Here is a 23,166-nt window from a genome sequence, read left to right as displayed (position 1 = left end):
AAAACAGGGTGCCACAGGGAAGTGTGCTTAGTCCCACTTTATTTAGCATTATGATCAATGATATTCTGTCATCAGCTCCCGTCCTGAGGAATCTTAAATACTTGCTCTACGCTGACAATTGTGCAATGTGTCACTCTTCCCGCAATGCACAATTTTCGGCTGGGCGGATTCAAGCAGCCCTTGATTCCGTCCACCAATGGGCCTTGCAGTGGGGATTTATGTTTTCCGTTCCTAAGTGTGCCGCCATAGTCGTCACGAATCGTAACGTACCTAATTTGTGTTTAACTTTGGATAATCAGGCGGTACCTTCTCAAAAGTCTGTAAAGGTTTGGGGAATAAATTTTGATCGTTGTTTGAATTCAAAATTCATGTTAATAATTTGCTTGCTTGTTGTGATAAACCATTAAATGTCCTAAAGTACGTAGCGGTACTAAATGGGGTGCCGATAGAAAATCTTTATTAATGTGGTATAAGTCCCTTATTTGATCGAAGCTAGACTATGGCGCACAGGTGTATGGCTCGGCATCCAATGCCATGTTGAAAGGATTGGATGTGTTACAGAATAAATGTTTGCAAATGTGTCTTGGAGCCATCTGATGCACCCGCGTAGCTCGTATGGAAGTGGAGGCAAATGTGCCTTCCCTCCGTATTCGCAGTGACCACCTGGCCTTGTCCTATGGACTAAGAACATGTAGGAAAAGTAATATTTGTAACGTGGCCTGTACCCCCCGGCATTAATACCAACATCTTATGTGGGGAGTGCGTTGGCCACTTGCCAATCGCCTTCACTTACTAACCCAGGAGCTTGGTGTGGACCTCAGTGACTGTGACAAGTTGGTGACTAAAAATATAGTGCCTTGGGAACCACCCAGCTTTAGTGTTAATGTATCATGGCTCCCAGCAACAAAGACCCAAGGGGCCAGAGGAGGAGGTCCACCACTTGTTTCGTAACATCATCGTGTGCCACTTGGGGTCCCACCAATTGTACACCAATGGCTCCAAGTCGAGTGAATGTGTGGGTGCTAGTGTGTGGTCGACTGAATGTGCACTCAGGTATCGGTTGCCGACTCACACATATGTGTTTACCTCCGAACTTTTTGCTATTGACAAAGCCATAGACTATGCTCTCACTTCTCAACATGATTCATTTGTCAAATTTTCAGATTCAAAATCAGCCCTTCATGCAATTGCTTCTTGTACTACGGACTGTAATGAGATCCAGGGCCGCATTAGTAATAAATTGCATTCATGCGACAAGTCCTTGACACTGGTCTGGGTGCCTGGTCATTGTCGTTTTTACGGCAATGAGCAGGCTGACTTACTTGCCAAGTCAGCTGTAGAGCTCAAGGAGACTTGGGACATTCTTCGTGATCTACGGTCGAATATCTCTCTCGGAAAGAAATCAATAAATCTTCTGTGGCAAGGTCAGTGGACTAGACTTAACATTGCAACTTGTAAGCCGTACCTGGGTGACTGAGATACTGCCAACCGTCCCAGTAGCCTTGAGGAAAAAGTATTGGCGAGATTACAGCTCAATGCCACCGTGATAAAACACATGAAACCTTATATGGAAAGACGCTTCCCACCGGACTGTGACATCTGTGAATTCGGTGTTATCTATCAGTCATATCATCCTGCGTTGTCGGCGATTCATTCGTGAACATGCTTCACTTATAAATTACTGCAGCACAGTAGACGTCCCTTTCGCCCTTTCCACCATCTTGGGTGATAGGGACATTGTTATGACTGATAAATTGATGGCTTTCTTGTGAGAGACCGGCTTAATCAGAGTGATGTGACTTTTTTACTCTATGGTTTTGGTTTTTATCGACTGTAAATATGTATATATTGCACTATTCATTAGGGTTGATAGTTGATATTTTTGAAATAGTCCCTGCTTGCAACTGATCTATTTCTAACATAGATGTCCCCTACATTAAACCCGGTTCCTCACCTGGAAGTCACCAGCTGATGAGTGCAAGTGTGTAATATAGAAAGGTATTGGGCACTGGTATGGGCGAGGTCCTTCAATTATTGCACATATTATGTAAACACAGTATACCATCTTGATTAAGTTGTCCTAATTAGGGCCAACAGCTGACATATATGGAAATGGTCCTGACTCGTCTAGGTCTCTTTCATATATTGATGTCCCCTATATTAGGTTGTGCCTTGACTGACAGTCACCAGGTGATGAATGCAGGTATGTAATGTAGAAAGGCATTACATATCTGCAGTCGATTGTGTTCTCTTGGTCAAGGTATTTTTACCATTAGTGTAGATTTAGTTATTTGTCTCTTTAGGATTTAGTATAGGTTAGCGATCTGTCTGTTAGGTGATTAGTTTATTGGGTCTTTAGATTAGGTTGTTCTTTATAAGTAATATAAGGTCTAAAAAATATAAAACCAAGAAGAAAAATTAAAAAAAACAAAAAAATTAAATAAAAATTATTATATTATATATATGTTCACTCCTGATTACTAATCTCTGACCAGAGAGTTAGCCAAAGTCGTGGCCAGGTGTAGGCTGCACAATCAGACACAAACATCGTTCCAGAAAGGTTCAGTGCTTCATTGAACACATTTCTAGCCATCACTGAAGCTCTTTCGCTTCACATATTACCTTTTCAAAGTAATATAAGATACTTTATGCATTTTAAGAAATACACATGAAAGTTGGTCATGTCTGTTAGTTTTAGTGTGTAAGGAGTGCGTGATGTTATTCGAAATTCATATAGTTTTTATTAATCTGTTTATTAATTCACTGACCTATATCTTGAGGTGAGCCTTTAACCGAGCTATTGTTCGGTGATAGCGGAGAAATATTCACGACTACCACCGCGGCCGGCATCGAGAAGACATATTCTAAGAAAGTATACTTTATAACACTTGTATCATTGACAAAAATATACAATTACTTGTTACTTTGAGCTAAATGTTTTTCCTAGAATAACATGATTACTGTGTAATGCTAGTGTTACAGTATCAGTACTGTGTTATTAATATTTGCAATAACAGACAAAATATTAATTATGCAGTAATAGGTTGGGCAATGCACAAAAACTGGCATGGTCCTTGAGCACATACAGTACAAGAATAGTCACTTTAATATCCTCTTATCTGCTTTTTTGTTATGTTTCCTAAATGCAGATATGCCCAGAAGAGGACTTGGAGCTCGCCCAGTCCCTCGTACAAACAAACCTGAAGTGATTCAGGAATGGGGGTATATTGTTAGTCGGTATATAGCCGGCCAAACCTTAAGTCACATAAGCCGGGAGATGGGTCTTAGTTGCAATACAGTGAAGCTGTGGGTTCGTCGATACCAAGCCGAAGGTCACGTGATGACCAGACCCAGACCAGGATGATCACATGTTACCACAGCAGAAGAGGATGCCAGGATTGTTGCTGCTGCACAAGATGAGCCATTGAAAACAGCAATCCAGATAACCAGGTAACTATTGGTGCTTGATGTACAAGGAATGTCATTGATAATCCAATCATCAGCAGTGTATTCATAGCCATGATTACATAAGTATGGTTACCCAAATAAGCTTAAATGGTAGAAACAGTTGCTGGAGACTTAACCCTCTCAGGCACAGTCACGCAATTCGTGTTCCATGTGGTTTGTTACAAAGAAGCAGAGTCATGCAAATCGCGTTCCTAAGCACACACACACACACACAAAAATTAAGTTTCTGGACAACTTGCATCAAATTTTGATGCGTTCTAGTGGGCGTGTCACTTTCCAGTGGTAAGGCATTGGCAACACTGAGCCGCTTAATGGGGCCCAGCACGTAGCAATAAACCTCAGTCTCTTCCAAGCAGCCAGGCGGTAGGGCTGCATCGCATGTCCTGTCCCTTTAAACTCCTACTAATTCTCCCCCTCCCACCCAAGCCGAAGCCCCTATGGGCTCAGTGTGATAATCCATTATTTGTGAGCATATCTGTATGTGATTTTGTCGATGGAACATAGATATATGTCACGAAAAGGAATTGTGCCCGTTATCATTCGTTAGACTTAGAGGCAATACACGTGTTCACTGTAGCAAGGTTTCGTCTCTCGCCCTCCCCTAGACCCTATGGCGTGAGTACAAATACGTATATAATGAAGCCAATGCCTAAGCTGTATTTTGTGTGAAAGATATTGTGGCTGGCTTGGTGATATTATGGAACTAGTCAGCATTATGGATGCCATAAACCATAGTGTGGAATGGGGTAGGAATCATGTACGCTTTATAGTTGGGAAGGGATAATTAGAGGTGTTTAGGGATGAAATTATTGTGATTCTGATAGTGAAAATGCATATGGAATTGTGTGAAATATACTTCAAACATGCTGCAAGTGTTCGTGAAGGAATGTGGTCTGTGCCAATACAATAGCGTTGCGTCGTACTCTCCCAGTGAAGGATGCTGCATCACAGTCACGTTGAACCGTAATAAGAAAGGGAATAATAATATTGTGGAGGTTGGGGTAGAATCATTGTGATAGTCATGTATTTGTGTATGATATAGTATGAAGTGTAGGTGAAATGTGACACGTATCCTCGTAATGGCATAAGTTAAGGTGAGTAGAATAGGTTAGCAATACCTTAGCGGCAGGTGTCCTCAGGAGATAGGGACGCCTAGGAACGACAGACGTCATTGAACAGATACTGTACCTTGGTCTGACATTTAGTGATAACTTATACTTTATGTAAAGTATATGTGAACTGTGCAGTGAGTGTTCATTTAGGTGCATAGCATAGGTGAGCACTACTTTAGCGGCATGTCTGCTAGGAAAGGAAATGATGCCAAGGAACGACAGACGTCACTGAACAGGTACTGTACCTTGGTCTGACATTTAGTGATAACTTATACTTTATGTAAAATATACGTGACCTGTACTGCGGGTGTTCATTTAGGTGCGTAGTGTAGGTGAGCAATACTTTAGCATCAGGTATGCAGGAAAAGGTAACGATACCAAGGAACGACGGACGTCACTGAACAGGTACTGTACCTTGGTCTGACATTTAGTGATAACTTATACTTTATGTAAAAGATACATAAACTTTGCTGCGAGTATTCGTTTAGGTGCGTAGTGTAGGTGAGCGATATTTTAGCAGCAGGTGTGCTGGGAAAGGTAACGATGCCAAGGAACGATGGACGTCATTGAACAGGTATTGTACCTTGGTCTGACATTTAGTGATAACTTCTACTGTATGTAGAGTGTACGAACTATGCCTCACGTGTTCATTTAGGTGCATAGTGTAGGTGAGCGATACTTTAGCGGCAGGTGTGTTGGGAAAAGTAACGATGCCACGGAACAAGGGACGTCAGTGGACAGGTACTGTACCCTGCAACACCGGGCAACCACGGACGTCAGTGGACAGGTACTGTAGCTTGCTAAAACAATTGTTGAAATTTATGATTCTTATCTAAAATTTTTGTGATATGTGCCACGAGTGTTCGTGGAAAATATTGTATCATGTGTTGGGGGAACGTTTGAGGAAGGAGGGGAAAGTATGTCTGTATGTATGAGCGTGTGTATATATATATATATATATATATATATATATATATATATATATATATATATATAAATGTGTGTGTGTGTGTGTGAGGGAATATATCATGTGTGGGGGGAACCTTTAGATATTGTGAGGGAGTATATCATGTGTGTGGTGAAACTTAGGGGAAGGAGGGCCGAAAAATTAAAAATATCTATCTATATATATATATATATATATAATGCTGTATGGTAGTGAGACCTGGGCAGTGAAGGAGGAAGATATTTGCTGGCTCAGACGTACAGAAATGGCAATGATTAGGTGGATGTGCAGTGCGTCCCTGCGTCCAAGGCCTGGAGGGGCTGGGTTTACGATGGAAGAGTTGAGAGGTAGAATGGGACTGGAGTGTATTGGTGTTGTGATGAGGAGAGGTAGATTGAGATGGTCTAGACATGTGGAGAGGATGGGGGATGATAATTGGGTGAGGAAGGTGAGAAGTGTTAATATTGGGGGTGGGGTTATGAGGGGTAGACCGAGAAAGACATGGGATGAGGTCATTAAGTGTGACCTCAGGGTTAAGGGACTGAACAGGGGGGCTGCAATGGATCGTGCAGCATGGAGAGCCGCCATTAGGTGACTAAGGCCGACACATGCAAGCATGTTGGAGTCTTTAAAAAACGATATATATATATATATATATATATATATATATATATATGGCACACACCCACGGACGCCAGTGGACAGTTATGAGACCGTGAAAAGACACTGAAAAGTTATCCTTTATATGAACTGTTCATAAATGATGCAGCGATTGGCCGTATGGAAAGATATAACGACTTGTGTAGTGCTATTCTCAATGGAATGTGTTGCGTGACAGTGAATAATATCTCCTCTTTTTCAGCTGAGAACCTAAAAAGCTCATACTTGACTTTCTGTGTCAGTGCTTGCCAAAATGGAGACGAAAGGTTTGTCTTCTGACCAGTGGCAAAAGGTTCTCTTTAAGGAGGAGACGAGAACGTTTAGATGACGAGCTGAGCGATGTTTCAAGTGAGGGGGACTGGGACGACGTCCAAGAGCATTCCCTCAAGCGGCTTTGCCCACACTTGTACCACGACGGGAGCAGACATCGCCACCACCAATGTCAGGACTATCGGCCCAGCCATCGTCTTCACTTGGATGACAGGCATCACCTTGGCTTGGACCTCTCGCTCCTACAGCCATCACAGTCTCTCCACCTCAAGCCTCCAGTTCCCCCTTGGCCGAGCCTGTCACCGGTAGCAAGGCTTAGTTACACGACACTGGCACCTGCATGAGGCGCAGTGTCTGTGGGGCAACTGGTGCAGGAGGCGACTGTGTCATCGTCCCCTGCTCGGTTGACAAGGGCGCTGTCTCCAACAGCATTCATCCCCCCTGAGGTTTTCCAGCAGCAGGAGACAGTCTTGTCATCCTCATCATCAGAACCCTCACCACCTCGACGAGGCCAATGTGGTCCATGGCCCGGCTATGGGGGCGGCCAAGGGGTGTCCGAAGAGGCACAAGGGTGTCGGTACGCCGACCCACTGCCACCACTGCGGGAGATGTTGCCGCAACAGATCCAGGGTGGAACAGTGGCCCTTTCACACCAGCTAATGGGCCCTTCACAGGATCCCCAGGAATGAAGGTGGATCCACCAACTCCTCTCCAGTTCTTCCAGCTGTTCTTCACCAGGGAGTTGTTGACGTACTTCACCCATGAGACCAGCAGCTACACGTCATTCATGGGGACTGTGTTGGATGCATGGTTCATCTGCAATGAAGACAAGATGGCCAAGTTCCTGGGGCTGTACTTTTTCATGGGGGTGATGAATCTGCCGAGCATCAGGCATTACTGGAAGAGATCCCGCCTCCACAACTATCCCCTGTTCACACAAGTGACGAGTGGAAGGCGTTTCAGGGCCATCCTGAAACACTTTCATGCCAGAGGGGGGCATGACAGCGATGCACAAGTACAACGTGATGGTGTTGCTGTGGAAGGACAAGCGCATCGTCAACATGGTCTCCACCTTCCACAGCACAAGCACCGTCTAGAAGCAGGTTCAAGCGAAGATCAGGGCTCCTGACAGGAGGACAACCTATGTCCAGAAGACTGTGGACAAGCCCGTCGTGGTGGATGACTACAATCGACACATGGATGGGGTGGACCACTTTGACCAGATGCTCCAGTACTACCCCATCCAGCAGCAGACCGTGAAATGGACCAAGAAGATCACCTATTTCATCCACATATCCATTTTTAATGCGTTTGCCCTGTACAAGAAGTGCTTATGCGAGTCAGTCAGTCTGCTCGAATTCGTAGAGGAGATAGTCGACAAGCTCCTCTACTTTGATGAAGCAGAGTGGCCCGCATCAGGACATGTCATCTACAATGCCCATGACCTTCCAACCCAATGGCCAGCAGGACATCCAGCACCTGTGGCTCCTGCTGCAGCGCCAGCACAGGTGCCATCACCACCAGCTCCTGCACCAACACCACAATCTCCAGGAGGACGGCCAGCACAGGAGTTAGCGTCACCATCGCCTGCAGAACCAGTACAGGTGCTGAGAGAAACTTCACCAGTTCCTGGTCCATCGGGAAAACCTGCTGCCGCTGCCATTCCCGGGCCTCCAGGACAACAGAACTGGGGAACACCAGGAGGACATCCAACCAAGGGTCGTCGTTTCATCAACGACAAAGTGTGGTTGGATAACACACTGGGCCACCGACGGGAGAGGATCCCCAACAGGAGGAGGCTGCGGTGCACCATGTGTTCCCTGGCGAAGATGAGGAGGGACACAAGTCACATGTGTCCTGTTTGTGATGTGGCACTGTGCGTGGGTGATTGCTTCGAACGGTTCCATGCCGAGCGAAGTATTCTCTAGTGTAATGTGCACACACACACACACACACACAGGGATTCAACCGAGGCGGACGTGCGACATCGGTGCTCTGTACCGAACCAACACGGCCAGTGGCATTACCTAAATTAGTATCTTTGTATGAGTCAAGCTCTGTACAAGGTTAGACTAAATGATTTTTCATTATTGAAAGGAAAAAAATAATAAGTTTAAACATGACTTGTTCAAACAGGAAAAAGAACCAAGACCAAAGAATATGCTGAGTCATCTGAGGTTTGTTTAGACTACAACAACACGGGGATTGTAAGTACATGCTCTGCACTTTTAGTATTGCAAAATGGATACATACTTTAGTAAAGCAAATTTGGAAGAGAAAAGGGATAAAGGTAAATAGCAAAATTATGATTTCTACCAAGAACTGGTTGAAGTGGAGACTCACAATAGACTGGTTGAACGTGTAAACAAACTAGAAATGGCTATTCAAAAATGAAATTGATGAAATAAAGAAGCAGATGCACTTGCAAAAGGAAGAAATAGAAAAACTAGGAAGGGAGGCCAATAAGAAAGACACAACCATCAGTGAACTAACAGTGGAATTGAGTACACTTAGGAAGAAAATGAGTGAAATGGCAAGTACAGAAGTCAATCAAGAGAGTGTTATGGAAGAGTTCAAAAATGACACAGAGACAACTAGGCAAGTAAGCAGTCTTATTGACCAGAGCAGTGATACTGAGGAGAAGATAACACAGGTGAATGAAGCTGTGCAAAGCTACAAAAATGATGTGGAAACCACGTATGCTGAAATGGTGAAAGTAAAGAAAGACTTAGAAACAAGGGTGGAGGAAAAAAGCATTAAAAAGGAAGTGAAAAGAATAATCCAAAACAATCCGAAGTTAGTCAGAGATTCAGTAGATATAAACAAATCTATAGTAATCACTGGTATAGAAGAGGAAGAAGTAAAAAACAAGATCACAAGAGACAAAAAAGAGATGGCAAATGTAATGAGCTTACTGAAAGAAGTATCAGAGGAAATCTGTAGTAAAGACATAGAGGAACACAAAAGGTTAGGGAAATATGAGAAAAGCAAGACAAGACCTCTAAAGGTGACTTTCCAGAGTGTAAACACTGTGGAAGAGATACTAAAAAATGCAAAGAATCTTATGGAAAAAGAGGAGTTCAAAAATGTATGGATAAAAAGATGCCTAACACAAGAGGAACTGGAATTACTGAAAGAGAAAAGGGAGGAAGCAAAAACAAAAAATGAGGGAAGATCAGAAGAGGAGAAGAAGAAATTTTTTTTACAAAGTAATAGGATTACAGGTACGAAAGTGATACACAAACAGGATGGAATAAAAAGGAGGAAGGTAGTAGAACCATGTCATGACAAGTATATAAACAAGATGATAAAGTTGATGTACTGAAATGTGGATGGAATGGTATCTATATTACTAGAGATGAATGATTATGTCAGAGAAAATGAACCACAAATAATATGCCTAACTGAAACAAAATTAACACCAAGGATATCCAATGACATACTAAACTTAGAGGAATACAATATATGGAGAAGAGACAGAAATTTTAAAAAAAGGAGGAAGAATTATAATATTAACTAAGAAAAATCTAAAAGTCAATGAAATAAAACTAGATATACCATCAAAAGTAGAACTGATTGCAGTAGAGATCAACACATCTGAAGGTAAAGTAATTGTAGCCAATTTGTACATGCCACCCAGATCAAATACATGGGAAAGAGATGAATATGAGGACCTGGCAGAGAGTACAATTCAGAGTTAAAGATCATTACTACATAAAATGGAAGAGAAATCAGAAAGAATTATACTAACTGGGGATTTCAATACAAATATAAATTGGAATACTCTAGATATAATTAGCCAAGAAAGCTGTTGGGACCAAAAGCTCCTTGATCTCGTACAAGAGTTCTTCCTAACGGAACATGTGAGGGAAACCACCAGAAAAAGAGGACTTGATGTACCTTCAGTGCTAGATCTAATATTTACTAGGCAAGAAAATGATATTGATAGTTTAATATATCAACCTCCACTCGGCAAAAGCGATTATGCAGTACTAAATTATAACTTCAGGATAGCATATGACATAGTAAACAGCAATGACAGTTACAAAAAGAGCCTAAACTATAAAAAGGGAAATTATCAAGACCTAAAGAAGTATTTCTTAGAAGTTGATTGGGAAAATGAGCTTAGAGGACAAGATTTAAATGCTGTATATAAAAAAATCTGTGAATTTTATGAAATAGGAGTCCAGAAGTACATCCCACAGTACAAAGAAGCAGATAAGAAAATACAGAAATGGTTCAATACAGAATGTAAAAAATCAAAAGAAAGAAGAGATTTGTTGTGGAATAGATACAGAAGATATAATACTCGTAGTGAAAGGGCGTATAATAATTACAAACAGGCAAGAAACGATTATACAAGAATAAGGAGGGAAGCCCAAAAACAGTTTGAGGAGGATATAATAAATAAAAGTAGTGATCAACCAAAGCTGTTTTACAGCTATATCAGAAGCAAAACCAAAGTAAAAGATATAATACAATCAATTACGGACGAGGGAATCACTTATACACAAGAGAAAGATATTTGTGAAGCACTAAATAAGAATTTCCAATTAGTTTTTACAGAAGAAAAAAATTTTGAGAGGGACTATGTGGAACATGCATGTCCACACATACTACCAGATACACAAATAGCAGAAAAAGTAATACAGGAGGAGTTAAGTAGATTAGACAGAGGAAAAGCAAGTGGTCCTGATGAAATTTCATGTTGGGTACTACGAGAATGTGCAAAGGAGTTAAGTAAACCATTATTTTTAATTTTCAAGAAATCCTTGAGTCAAGGCAAACTACCTGATATTTGGAAAAAAACAAATATTGTCCCCTTATTCAAGAAAGGAAATAGACAAAATCCACTCAACTACCGACCAGTATCACTGACCAGTGTTGTAAGCAAGGTAGTAGAAAAGCTTATAAGAAAAGCTTGGGTAAATCATCTAGAAGAACACAGTATGATAACAGAAAGACAGTTTGGTTTCAGAAAAGGAAAATCATGTGATACTAATCTGTTGAGCTACTATGACAGAGTAACAAACACAATACAGGAAAGGGAAGGATGGGTGGACAGTATCTATTTAGATTTCAAGAAAGCTTTTGACACAGTACCACACCAAAGACTTTTATGGAAACTGTACCATCAAGGAGGAAATCGAGGCAAACTGTTTTGTTGGATGCAAGACTTTCTCATAAAAAGAGAAATGAGAACAGTACTAAGAGGAAACTACTCATCATGGAAAGAAGTGACTAGTGGAGTACCACAGGGTTCAGTGCTGGCACCAATCATGTTTTTAGTGTATATAAATGATATAAACAGTAACACTGGAAATGAGAGCTATCTGAATATGTTTGCAGATGATGCAAAAATACAAAGGAGAATTACTAACACAGACTCTTGTAAAGAGCTACAAGAAGAATTAAATAAACTTCATGAATGGAGTAGTACATGGCAAATGGAATTCAATGTGGACAAGTGTCATGTAATCAAGTTTGGTAAAAGTGGAAAAAGACCTGATTGGGATTATAAGTTAGGAAATAAAACCCTATACACATCAGAAAGAGAGAAAGACCTAGGTGTGATTATCAATAACAGACTATCTCCGGCTGACCACATCAGCAAGAAGGTACGGAACATGTATACACTGCTTGCAAATATGAGAATAGCATTCACATACATAAATGAAGACATGCTAAGAAGGATAATAACATCATTCATTAGACCAACCTTGGAATATGCATTAGTAGTCTGGAGTCCTCATCTCAAAAAGCACATAGACAAGATTGAAAAAGTTCAAAGGGCCGCTACAAGATGGATACCAAGCTTAAGGGACCTAAGCTACGAAGAAAGACTAAATAAACTGAATCTACCAACACTACAGGAGAGAAGGAAAAGAGGTGACATGATAATGCTATATAAGTGCATATCAGGGAAGGAGAAAATAGACATAAATGATTACTTAACATATGGAAAAGCATCAGCAAAAGGACACTGCAAAAAAACTGCATAAGAAGAGAGGTGATAAAGACGTAAGGAAATTCAGTTTCCCAAACAGAGCAATTAATCAATGAAATGCACTACCAAATGAAATAGTGTGTGCCAAAACAATTCACAAATTTAAGGATATGTACGATAAATATGGTTTAAGACACGGGACAGTACGAGCTTGACTCATTCCTGTAAAGATACAATTAGGTAAGAACAATTAGGTAAGAACTAACACACACACTCCCACTCACACACACACTAACACACACACACACTATTACAGACGCTCACACACATACACACTCACACACACACACACGCACACGCACACACACACACACACACACACACACACACACACACACACACACACACACACACACACACACACACACACACACACACACACACACACACACACACACACACAAACAAACACACACACACACACAGGAGCAGTCAGGGCGATCGGACGTGTCTCAGCTGCCTCTCAACCACTGCTGTAAACCTTAAGTTGTTTTCAGGAATTATGTTTGTCTTGTCTCCTTTAGTCTTATGTTAAGTGTAAAATATTGTAAATTAATATAGATCATCAGAAATGTAAAGAGCTATTGTCGGTGAGTTCACATGAATGTTTATAGGAATTTCGGTAACAGCTGTTCAGTACTGTAACTAGCCTTAAACCTGGCCGACAGTGTAAACATCGAGGGACCTGAATTTCCAGGTTTTGACAAGGAAACAAGTGTAATGGATTTGGTTAAATCATTGATCATGAGGGTTAGTGAATTAGAAAAGAAAGTGGAGGATCTGGTATCAAGAAACATGCCTGAAAATACAGAAAACACTATACAGAGTCTGATAAAGGCCAATAAGACTGCGAACCAGGAGATCGAGAATTTGAAACGAGGAAATATGGAATTAAGGAGAAAACTAGAAGAGAACAGTAACAAAACGGAGATGGTGAGTAGTGTGTTAGAAGAGCAAAAGGGAAAGTGGGCACATGTGGAAGAGGAACAGAAAGAAGTGGTTAGCTTATGGGAAATCATTCAAGAAGAAAGGGAAATGAAAAACAAAAAAATGGAAGAAAATGTAATGAGAATATTGAAGAAAAAAGAGAATGTAGTGGGAGAAACTGTAGCAAGGAGCAGATGTATGGTAATATTTGGAAATAGGGAGGAGGAAGGAAAGGTTAGATCCATGAGACTCGAGAGAGACACTAATCAAGTGAGAAAAATACTGGGCAAGATTGATCCCGAAAGAAACAAGTGAGAAAAAGAAATTGAGGAAGTAAGGAGGATAGGGCCGTATTAGAAAGGGGAAGTAAGACCAGTGAGAGTTAAGTTGTCATCAGAAAGTGTAGTAAACGATATACTTAAAGTGACCTGGAAACTAAGTAAAGAGGCAGGGATGGAAAATCTTATAGTAAGAAAAGATTTGAATGATGAAGAAAGAGAAGTTTTTAAATCTTTGAAGGAACAAGCGAAGGAAAAAAATGACAGGAGGACAAAGGAAGAATGTAAAACTTTTTTGTTGGAAAGTGATGGATATGAAAGTAAGGAAGTGGTATGTGAGGAACTAGAAGTGAGGGAAACAAGGGGTGTGGATATGGCGGCAAATAAGAGACGACTGAGTAAAGATAAAAATAGTGCCGTAAATCTAAGTATCATGTATAGTAATGTGGATGGGTTAATATCCAAGAAAGGGGAAATTGGAGACTATATAAATGAAAAGAAACCTGAAATTGTTTGCTTGGTGGAGACTAAAATGCCCCGAGATGTTGATACTAAATTATTTGGATGGAACAGTTATAATTTTTGGAGGAAAGATAGAGAAAGCAAGTTTGGGGAAGGTATAATGATTTTAACCTGCAGTGAACTAAGAGCAAAAAATATAGAAATTGAAAGTACCATGGCTGAACTTTTGGAAGTTGAAATAGAAGACAATTATGGAGAAAAAATAGATGTAATAGTATTTTATATGCCTCCCAAAACTAGGGCATGGACAAAAGAAGATTATGAACAGTTAATAAGAGAATCCATTATTAAACTAAAGATGATACTTGAACGAAGAAATAGAATAATAATAATGGGAGATTTTAATTGCAGAGAAGTGGACTGGGAAAGTATGGATGCTGGGAGGAATGAGGAATCATGAGGAAATAAATTAATGGAATTGGTGATGGAAAACATGTTAACTCAAGTAATTAAAGAAAATATAAGAATTAGGGGTGATGACGAACCATCAAGACTTGACTTAGTATTCACAAAGGACCCAAATGATGTGAGGAGCATAACCTACCAATGCCCCTTTGGTAAAAGTTATCATCTGGTTATTGAGATGGAAGTGGTGGGAGTAAGTGAAGAAGTAATGAATGAAAAACACAGGAAGAATAGATGCAAATACGAGAAGGCAGACTTTCCTTCCCCGAGAAACATTTCCAAAATGTAGACTGGAGTAAAATGAGTATGACCACGAATGTTGACGAGGAATATGAGTTTCTGATAGAAGTGTATAAAACAGGAGTTAGTAAATATGTCCTAAAATTTTCCTTAGCTATGGAAAGGAAGAAAGAATGGTTTAACAACAGATGTAGAGTGGCACATGAGGCAAGAAAAAGAGCATGGAATGAAGTGTGAAGAAGGTATAATGAAAGGGCTTGGGAGGAGTACAAGCAGGTAAGAAATGAATATGTAAGGGTGCGGAGAGAAGAAAAAAGGAAATATGAAAAGATATTGTAACTAAATGTAAAAAGGAGCCGAAATTATTTTATAGGTTTGTGAATGGTAAAATGAAAGGTAAGGACAGTATAATACGATTGAGGGATGGAGATGAAACCTATGAGAGAGAAGAAAAATTGTGTGAAATAATGAACAACAAACTGCAGTCATTCTATGAGCTGGAAGAGGAATTTAGGGAACCTGAAATAGAACCCAGGGTGACGGAAATGGCAAAAATTACAGTGGATGTGAATGAGGTGCTGCAGCTGATGAGGGATTTGGATGTAGGAAAAGGAATGGGACCAGATGATGTGTCCGGATGGATCCTGAAGGAATGTGCAGACCAGTTAGTGTGGTCTGTTTATGTCATCATTAAGACTTCCCTGGAAAATGGACAGTTACCTAAAGATTGGAAAAGAGCAAGTATTGTGCCAATCTTCAAGGGAGGAGATAGGGAAGATCCACTCAGTTATAGACATGTATCACTTACTAGTATTGTTCATAAAATCTGCGAGAAAATTATTAGAAAAAGATGGATAAAGTATTTAGAAGAAAATCAAGTGATAATCTATCTGTATCTATTTATATACCTATGCTGCTTCCCCCAAGGAAAGGGAGGTAGCCGAGACAGGACAACACACTCCCAATTTACTCATCCGCTCAAACACATTCATTCGCATCTTAACCCCAAAGGGGAGAAGGGACAGATCCTCACCGCACCACACTGCACCAAGACAATTTGGTTTTAGGGAAGGACGATCATGTGTTACTAACCTATTAAGTTTCTACAGTAGGGTAATAGATGTCATACAAGAGAGAGAAGGATGGGCAGATTGCGTCTATCTTGACCTAAAGAAAGCATTTGACAGGGTGCCCTATAGGAGACTGCTGTGGAAGTTGAAGACCTTTGGAGGGGTGCATGAGAAATTGTTAAAGTGGATGGAAGATTATTTGATAGGAAGGCAGATGAGAACAGTTATAAGAGATAAGGTTTCACAGTGGAGAAACGTGACTAGTGGAGTACTCCAGGGCTCTGTCTTAGCCCCAATAATGTTTCTGATTTATGTAAATGATTTACCAGAGGGTTTAAATAGTTACATGAGTATGTTCGCAGGTGACGCTAAAATCATGAAACATATTAAAGGTACTGATAGTTGTAAAGACCTGCAAGAGGACTTGGACAAACTCCACAGCTGGAGCAAGACTTGGAAAATGGATTTTAATGCCAAGAAGTGTCATGTATTCGAAATGGGAATGAGTGAAAAAAGACCGCAGTGGACATATAAAATGGGCAATGAGATAACTTGTAAGAGAACAGATGAGAAAGACTTGGGAGTGACTATTCAGGATGACTTGTCACCAGAAAACATATAAACAAAACCATTGGAGGAACTTATGGATTACTGACCAATATGAGAGTGGCTTTTAACTATATGGATGAGGAAATGCTGAAGGAGTTGACAGTGACCATGATAAGACCAAGCCTACAGTATGTGGCTGTGGTATGGTCACCTTATTTGAAGAAACATATTGATAAACTAGAGAGGGTTCAACGGATGGTAACAAGGATGATACCATGCTTAAAGGAACTCACCTATGAGGAGAGACTGGAAAAACTGAAGTTACCAACGCTGCGTGAGAGAAGAGAAAGAGGTGACTTGATCACGATATTTAGAAATGTAAGAGAACTGAAAAGAGTCGATAGAGAGGATCTTTTAGTGCTGGATGATGGAAGAACAAGAGGTCATGGCTTCAAGTTGAGGAAAAGTAGATGTCTTAATAATCTTAAAAGGTTCAGTTTCCCGAATAGAAGCATAAGTATTTGGAATGACTTAGACGAGGAGGAGGGGCAGGCAAAGAACATTCATGTGTTTAAAACTAGATTGGATAAATGTAGATACTGAGACAGGACAACACGAGCTTAGCTCAATTCCTGTATACTACAAATAGGTAAATAGAAATAGGCAAATAGGTAAATACACACTCACACTCACACACACACACACACATTACATAACTCCTCATCTTCCAATCCCAGAAGGTCCTACAACTCCATCAACACCCCTGGAGGAAGTGAGTTCTCCGAATTTTGTTGATATGTATATTGATCTATTATCAATACCCTTATAATTTTCAGGCAAATAACCTTCTTCTCCTGCATATTACACATATGACAGAAAGTACAGCTTCATTAGCAGTAACTTGGAAAAAGTAGTGTTCATGAGTAGTAGGTTACAACCATAAAAAAAAAACAGCCTTGGAAGATTTTACAGGCTGTACATAAAAAAAAAAAAAAAAAAGTTTTGGGAGCATAGTCTTTAGGCAAAATGGAAGAAAACACTTCTTTTTTCGCTTGCGGTAAACGTAGGTAGCGACCAGAGGAGTGTTCTCACTTTGTTGGCCATTTCCTCAAAAACTATTGGACGTATCGATTTCCTGTAGGAACCATGATAAAGAGCAGTAAATTCTACGTATGTTCAATTGCAGAATATGAGCCTCTGGGAGCATTTTCTGTTGGAAAAGTTGGGGGAACAGACTGTTTTTTTCCTCGCTAGCGGTAAAGTCAAAAGCTCACGGAGGAGTAATCTCACTTTGTCGGCCAATTATTCGAAAACTATTGAACGTATCGATTTCCTGTAAGAACCATGATAAAGAGCAGTAAATTCTACGTATGTACAAGACATAACAATATAATATCTATGATAAGAATTCGTGGTTATGTAGGCGGGAATATTGCGAATGATGTGAGCACATCACGAAAGTGACGCAGGGACGTGAGTTCCCAGTCGTTTTTGGCGATTTACTCGAAAAATAAGAGGCTTATCGAAGCCATCTGGTACTCATTAGAAAGCTCGTGAAATTCCGCATAATATTATGCAATAAAAACTTAAGGTGTGCAAGAAAAGTTCGGAATGAGAGCTCATGGAACTTTTTTCAAAAATGGCTTTCAGTTTTTGGCTATTTTCTCGAAAACTACAAATCGTATCACAACCGGGTTTCTCTCTTTCGGAAGCTGATGAAATTCTCTATCAAAATTTCTTATAACATTTTCCTGTATGATGGAAAACATTCGAATGGTGATGTTGGGAATTGAAATTGACGTAGCGAAATGTTTATTCACGGCCGTCTTATGTTGTTTTATTCGTGTTTTCCTTTTTTTTTTTTTTTTTTTTTTGTGGTGCTTATCAGCTAGAACAAACATCGACGAATAAGATGACATGGGTTTCATGGCAGTATATTGATATTTGGGTGGCGAAAATAAGGCGAGAATACGTGTTATTTGCCGCGCGCGGGCGGCCGGGCCAGGCGGCCAGGAGGATATAATCATGCGCCGGAAAACTTACCAAAACTTTTCGTGTGCGAGAGTTAAGTCATGGGATCACACAAAACTTTCAGTAAGGTTATATGGAAACTATTCAGTAAGAAAAAATACCTTCGATGGATCAAAATGAGATTTATATACTATTTCATCAGCTATCAAGGTCATTCTTTTACATCACAACTTCCAGCATCTGTTGTAAACCCTTTCATCCATGATAACTTATCCGACATCGATAAAATTGCTTTAGGTGTATAAAATGAAAATGATGACTCTTAAGGAGCTGGAAAGTTAAAGACCATACGTTGCTGCATTATACTGAAAGAAAGCTTGCTGTTCATCTATCAGTAGCAATTATGACAAATGCTTTGAAGGGTAAGAACACGGCGGTAGAAAATTAATTTGGCATTTTATGACGACACTTAAATTGATATTAACTGCGAATATTACAGTCAGTTGCAAGTAACATTATGAGAAATAGAGATACCAATGTCTTTTTTTTCTTCTTCTTCTTCATTGATACGACCTCGTGAGGTTTGCTAGCCTCCTGCCTTTATGGAAATGTTACTTTTTCCATGTATTAATGTGTTGAACTTTGTATAAGCATTTAGCTTCTTCATCCAATGTTCTAATTTCTACTAGGCCTACGTCAGAAGTTAACAAATGAGAATCATTTTTGATGAATTGTAAAGCGAATACCGATGTTAAATTGTCGTATTGCATAGGCTGTTATTCAAAGGCGAGAATTGCTTTGCTACATGATCTGAATGAGGTATAATTTGGCAAACTACACACACTCTCTCTCTCTCTCTCTCTCTCTAACACTAACACTCATCTCCTCCTCAGGCCTGCAACCTACTGCCTACCGATCTGTTTAGGCCCAATGCATCTCATCTCTCATGATAAGGGCAATAGGCCATGTTTGCTGAAGCTGTAACACCCCAGTACCAATCATCAACTTTATTACAGAACATTGATCTGCAGTGTATAAGTCTGTTTATAGTAATTATATATCGCAATGTTTACTGAAAGTGTGTGTATATATATATATATATATATATATATATATATATATATATATATATATATATATATGGAGACTCTGTGGTACAATGGTAGAGTGTGCGTTTTCGTACACGGAAGAACGAGGGTTCGTGCCCCGCCAGGGTAATAAACTTTGGGAGCGTTCTTCTGGCCACGTACTGCATTGGCGGACACAAGGGGTGCTGTGGTTGAACCAGCATCGCATACTAAAGTATGCTTGCACCCAGTCGGCTTGTGCGGGCCAATGACACTTGGTTCACAGACTACACACACATCCAAAGCCACTCCAACACAACAAATACACTTATAAGCACTTCTCACCCAACATACAATCTCTACTAGACAGCCTAAGCTACTTGTTAGAGATACATTGGCTGTATCGTCCCCACTTCGGTAGGGATAGGCCAGTCCTGCAGTGGACACTCAAACGTGTATATATATATATATATATATATATATATATATATATATATATATATATATATATCATTCGATATTTATTGCCTTCTACCACTCAATAGTCTTATCTGCATATTTTTGCCTTCTGCTTTTCAAATATCCATTCTTGAACCTACCCGTCCTGTTTTTTCTTCTTTTTGTTTGTGTATATCTGTTATGTTTGTCTTGTCATGTGTCTGTCTTGCCATGTCTTAGCATTTAGATCTGCCCATAATATTTGTATGCCCATAGTATAGCTGTCTCTTTGTATATACATTGAATTTCTGTTCACATTAATTTCAGGGACCTCGAGTTGCCTGTGAATCCTCAAGTCACCGGTAGAAGACTGCGTGAGAGAGGCCTTTCTTGCTACGTGCTGGCTGTGAAGCAGGTCCTCACACCTACAAACAGGAAGAAGAGGCTTGGCTTTGTCCAACACTTTGTGACGGAGGGGGAGGCCTTCTGGCAGTCTGTCATATTTACAGATGAAAAATCCTTTTCATCCCTATCTGCCCCTGGTCGTCAGAGCTGGAGGCTAATAAATGAGTGTTATCTAGGAAAGCACAATTATGAAATACAGCAGTTTGGACGGGTCTCGTAGGGAATGCATGGATGGATGTGATATGGGGACGTGGGTGAGCTTGTTGAAGTATAGAGGAACATAAATTTAGAACAGTATATTCACATCCTCGATACCTCATTCTTGCCCGCTGTGCAAGCATACACTATACCAGAGCCTCTGCCAATATATGTTGTTCAGGACAAGTCCCCCATACACAGCAGTCACGCAGTCAAAGAGTGGTTTTTATGCCACCCTCAAATAAAACTCACTGATTGGCCTCCAGAAGGATGCGATATGAACACAGTAGAGAACTCGTGGGCAATTATGGTAATAGAATGGGAGGTAGAGGGAAAGAGCAAACCTGCTGTAATGTTAGGTGTTTTTGGTTCGGCAGGACACAAAAACTCCAGGCAACAACCTTACACGTGTATTGCTTAGTTAGACAGGGGAATGAGTAGATGTTACAGGCACAAGTATACTGGGCGATTATAAACTCTTATGTCTAGATGTGGTTAGTAGTATCTCGCAGGATACTGTTTTGAGTCACAGTGAATAACACTTGAGGCAGAGCGTTCTTAATCAGGGAAGTCCAGGGTCTCTATGCGTGTGGAGTTGCTAAGGTTATTTCTCACTGGGGAGTGTTGTGTAAGGCACTGGGGTCTGACTATGATCTTAGTATTACGAGATATTTTCAGATAGTAGTGTGTTTACCTTGTTACCCTTAACTCATATTTTGCATTTAAACTGTTACTGTCACTTACTCCACCACTCTGGTATTATTACTGAATTATTCCGTACGCTGTTCACTGTATCTATTCTTCTCTCTCACACTTTGATATTATCTCTGGCTTCCACTAGAGGGTCAGTTCACTTCTGCCTTGGCACTGCTTGATCACTGACATTGCACAACTATGGTCACTCCGGTTGAATCTGGCGCCAGGGGCATGAGTGGAGGGGCGGCACAGCTCCACTAATGACAGGGCTGGGCACCACCAGGGGCCTCCGTACTTAGAGGCCATGGGATCACACGCAGGGACGTCCATTCTCTTCCAGGGCTGTGGGTGTCAAAGGGTCCCGTGCTCTCAGGGCTGGGGACAGGAGTGCAGCCCTCAGGACTGGGGCCAAACAATTGCCTGAACCGGTTGTTCAGGCTCCTGACAGAGGATAAGGACCTCCACCGTCTAGGTGTGGGGAGTTCCTGCCCAGGAGTTCTGGGGGTGGTCTGGGGTTCCCGAGGGCTGCGGTCCCTGGGGCTTGGCGGCGCCGACAGGAAGGGACTGCGGCACCAGTCTGTGTCAGGGTCCATCAGGTGGGTCTCTTCCAGAGCCAGTTGTAGGGAACAGAGGCTGAGTGAGACTACAGGGCCTTTCCAATACTCCTCTAAGCCCGAGACTCCTTCTGGGTTGTCGATCAGGGAACAGGCATCAGCTTCAGATGGAGGAGTGGCTACAGGCCGTCTCCTGCTGTAGGGCCCGGCTACTGGCCGTGGCTTCCTGGGGGCGTGGCTACAGGCCATCGCCAAGACCCAGCTACTGACAGTGGCCTGAGAGAGTGGGTGGCTGCCAGAGGACCCAGGAGCACCTTCGGAGTGGCTACAGGCCGTCTCCTTCAGGAGAGGTGTTGAGCGGCTACAGGCCGTCTCAGGGAGAACACCTTCGGAGCGGCTACAGGCCATCTGACAAAGGTGGGAGTGGCTACAGGCAGTCTCCTCGTTACCCTCAGAGTGGCTACAGGCTGACTCCTTCAAGACGGGTGAGCGGTTACAGGCCATCTCAGGGAGAACACCTTCAGAGCGGCTACAGCCCGTCTGATGAAGGCGGGAGCAGCTATAGGCCGTCTCCTTCGGGAGAGGTGTTGAGCGGCTACAGGCCGTCTCAGAGGGAACACCTTCGGAGCGGCTACAGGCCGTCTCCTGACGAAGGCGGGAGCGGCTACAGGCCGTCTCCTGACGAAGGCGGGAGCGGCTACAGGCCGTCTCCTCGTTACCCTCAGAGCGGCTACAGGCCATCTCCTTCAGGAGGTTATCTGATAAATTACCAATATGCTGGGAATCGAACCAAGGACTCTCAGGTGAGAGCCAGGCAGCATACCGCTACTCCACGACCAGGTAAAAGTTAACTCACGTTGTCACAATCTTGTAACCAACGTCCCTCCGCCCCCACTGTGGGCATCAAGAGGATGAGTTAACCCCCTGGCACTCGGGCAAGTAGATGCTTTTAATCTATCCCAAGCACTTACGCCAAGTCAGAATGAAGAGAGAAACCTGTACTGTACACAGGAAAAATCATCTGATAAATTACCAATATGTTGGGAATCGAACCAGGGACTCAGGTGAGAGCCAGGCAGCATACCACTACACCACGACCAGGTAAAAGTTTACTCACGTTGTCACAATCTTGTAACCAACGTCCCTCCGCCCCCACTGTGGGCATCAAGAAGATGAGTTAACCCCCTGGCACTCGGGCAAGTAGATGCTTTTAATCTATCCCAAGCACTTACAGCAAGTCAGAATGAAGAGAGAAACCTGTACTGTACACAGGTTCCCAGCATATTGGTAATTTATCAGATGATTTTTCCTGTGTACAGTACAGGTTTCTCTCTTCATTCTGACTTGCCGTAAGTGCTTGGGATAGATTAAAAGCATCTACTT

This window comes from Coenobita brevimanus, chromosome 102 (genome assembly GCF_032717465.1).
Source record: "Coenobita brevimanus isolate Jiangsu-jjx chromosome 102, ASM3271746v2, whole genome shotgun sequence".
Lineage (NCBI taxonomy): Eukaryota > Metazoa > Arthropoda > Malacostraca > Decapoda > Coenobitidae > Coenobita > Coenobita brevimanus.
This window is presented reverse-complemented; position numbering follows the sequence as displayed.